We start from the raw sequence: 3,472 nt of genomic DNA, 5'->3' as shown, positions 1-3,472 counted from the left end.
GTAATGCTATCTAACTATCTCATCCTCTGCTGTCCTCTTCTCTGTTTACCTTCAATCTTTCCCAGCATTAGGATCTTTTCCAATGAGTCAGCTCTTAGCATCAGGTGGCCAAAATATTGGAGTTTTCAGAAACAGTTCTTCAAATGAATATCCAGGGTTGATTTTCTTTAGGATTGACTGGTTGATCTTGCAGTTCAAGGGACACTCTGGAGTCTTCTCCAGCACCACAGTTTGAAAGAACCAGTTCTTTGGTACTCAGCCTTCTTTATAGTCCAAGGCTCGCATCTATGCATGACTACTGGAAAAACCATAGCTTTGAGTAAATGGATCTTTGTTGGCAAAGTGATGTCTCTGCTTTTTAATATACTGTCTAGGTTTGTCATAGCTTTCCTTCCAAGGAGAAAGGGTCTGTTAATTTCATGACTGCAATCACAATAGTCAGTGATTTTGGAGTCCAAGAAAGAAAATCTGCCACTGTTTCCACTTTCCCCCCATCTATTTGTCACAAAGTGATGGAACCAGATGCCATGATCTTAGTTTTTTGAATGTTGAGTTTCAAGCCAGTTTCAAGCTCATTTTCCTCCTTCACCTGCATCAAGGGGTTCTTGAGTTCCTCTTCATTTTCTGCCATCAGAGTGGTATCATCTACATATCTGAGGTTGTTGATCAGTTCAGTTCAGTTCAGTCACTCATTCGTGTCTGACTCTTTGCGACCCCATGAATTGCAGCACGCCAGGCCTCCCTGTCCATCACCAACTCCCAGAGTTCACCCAAACTCACGTCCATCGAGTCAGTGATGCCATCCAGCCATCTCATCCTCTGTCGTCCCCTTCTCCTCCTGCCCCCAATCCCTCCCAACATCAGAGTCTTTTCCAATGAGTCAACTCTTCGCATGAGGTGGCCAAAGTACTGGAGTTTCATATTTCTCCCCAAAATCTTGATTCCAACTTGTGTCATACAGCCTGGCATTTAACATGATGTAGTCTGCAAAGAAGTTAAATAAGCAGAGTGACAGTATACAGCCTTGTTGTACTTCTTTTCCAATTTTGAAACAGTCAGTTGTTCCATGTTCAGTTCTAACTGTTGCTTCTTGACCAATATACAAGTTTCTCAGGACACAGGTAATATGCTCTGGAATTCCCATCTCTTTAAGAATATGCCACAGTTTGTTGTGATACACACAGTCAAAGCCTTTAGCATAGTCAATGAAGCAAAAACAGATACTTTTCTGGAATTCCCTTGCTTTCTCTATGATCCAGCAATGTTGGCAATCTGATCGCTTGTTCCTCTGCCTTTTCTAAATCTAGCTTTAACATCTGGAAGTTCACAGTTCACACCCTGCTGAAGCCTAGCTTGAAGGATTTTGAGCATAATCTTACTAGCATATAAAATGAGCACAATTGTACAGTAGTTTGAATGTTCTTTGGCATTGCTCTTCTTTGGAGTTGGAATGAAAACTGATCTTCTTCAGTCCTGTGACCACTGATGAGTTTTCCAAATTTGCTGGAATACTGAGTGCAGCACTTTAACAGCATCATCTCTTAGGATTTTAAATAGCTCAGCTGGAATTGCATCACCTCCATAACTACTAGCTTAGTTCATAGTAATGCTTGCTAAGGACCACTTGACTTCACACTCCAAGATGTCTGGCTCTAGGTAAGCAACCACACTATCATGGTCATCCAGGTCATTCAGATCTTTTTTGTATGGTTCTTCTGTGTATTCTTGTCACCTCTTCTTAATCACTTCTGCCTCTGTTAAGTCCTTACTGTTTCTGTCCTTTATCGTGCCCATCCTTACATGAAATGTTCCCTTGGTATTCTCCAACTTTCTTGAAGAGATCTCTAGTCTTTCTCATTCTATAGTTTTTCTCTATTTCTTTGCATTGTTCACTGAAGAAGGGCTTCTTAACTCTCCTTGCTAGTCTCTTGAACTCTGCATTCAGCTGGGTATATCTTTCCCTTTCTCCTTTGCCTTTTGCTTCTGTTCTTTCCTCAGCTATTTTCAAGGCCTCCTCAGACAACCACTTTGCCTTCTTCCTTTATCTTTTTCTTGGGGATGATTTTGGTCACTGCCTCCTATGCAATGTTACAATGAACCTCCCTCCATAATTTTTCAGGTACTCTGTCTATCAGATCTAATCCCTTGAATCTATTCATCACCTCCACTGTATAAGGGATTTGATTTAGGTCATACATGAATGGCATAGTGGTTTTCCCTACTTTCTTCAATTTAAGCCTGAATTTTCCAATAAGGAGCTCATGATCTGAGCCACAGACAGCTCGTGGTCTTGTTTTTGCTGACTTTATAGAGCTTCTCCATCTTCAGCTGCAAAGAATATAATCAATCTGATTTTGGTATGGACCATCTAGTGATATCCATGTATAGAGTCATCTCTTGTGTTGTAGGAAGAGGGTGTGCATGCTATGTGTTGCTATGTGTTGCTATGCCCGGTGTGTTCTCTTGACAAAATTCTATTAGCCTTTGCCCAGCTTCATTTTGTACTAAAGGACAAACTTGCCTATTCCTCCAGGCATTTCTTGACTTCCTACTTTTGCATTACAATTCCTGATGATGAAAAGGACATCTTTTTGGTGTTAGTTCTAGAAAGTGTTGTAGGTCTTCACAGAACCAACCAACTTCAGCTTCTCCTGCATCAGTGGCTGGGGCACAGACTTGGATTACTATGACATTGAATGGTCTGCCCTGGAAATGAACTGAAATCATTCTATTATTTTTCAGATTGCATCCAAGTACTGCATTTCAGACTTTTTTGTTGACTATGAGGTCTACTCCATTTCTTCTAAGAGATTCTTTCCCATAGTAATAAATTCGCCCATTTCCATCCATTTTAGTTCACTGATTCCTAATATGTCAATGCTCACTCTTGCCATCTCCTGTTTGACTACATCCAACTTACCTTGATTCATGGACCTAATATTCCAGGTTCCTATGCAATACTGTTCGTCACAGCATCAGACTTTTCTTTCACTACCAGACACCTCCACAGCTGAATATTGTTTCTGCTTGACTCAGCGACTTCATTCTTTCTGCAGCTATTCATAATTGTACTGTGTTCTTCCCCAGTAGCATATGCTCTTCCAACCCTGATAGCTCAGTTGGCAAAGAATCCGCCTGCAATGCAGAAGAGCCCAGTTCGATTCCTGGGTCAGGAAGATCCGCTGAAGAAGGAATAGGCTACTCACTCCAGTATTCTTGGGCTTCCCTTGTGGCTCAGCAGGCTAAGAATCCGAGTGCAATGCAGGAGACCTGGGTTTGATCCCTGGGTTGGGAAGATCCCCTGGAGAAGGGAAAGGCAACCCACTCCAGTATTCTGGCCTGGAGAATTCCATGGACAGTCCATGGGGTCGCAGAAAGTCGGACATGACTGAGCAACTTTCACCCACTCACTCCAACCTAGGGGGCTCCTCTTCAGTGTTATATCCTTTTCATACTGCTCATGGGGTTCTTA

The sequence above is a fragment of the Bubalus bubalis genome, chromosome 6 (genome assembly GCF_019923935.1).
Source record: "Bubalus bubalis isolate 160015118507 breed Murrah chromosome 6, NDDB_SH_1, whole genome shotgun sequence".
NCBI classification, from domain to species: Eukaryota; Metazoa; Chordata; class Mammalia; order Artiodactyla; family Bovidae; genus Bubalus; species Bubalus bubalis.
The sequence above is the reverse complement of the archived record's forward strand: the minus strand, read 5'-3'. Positions refer to the sequence as shown.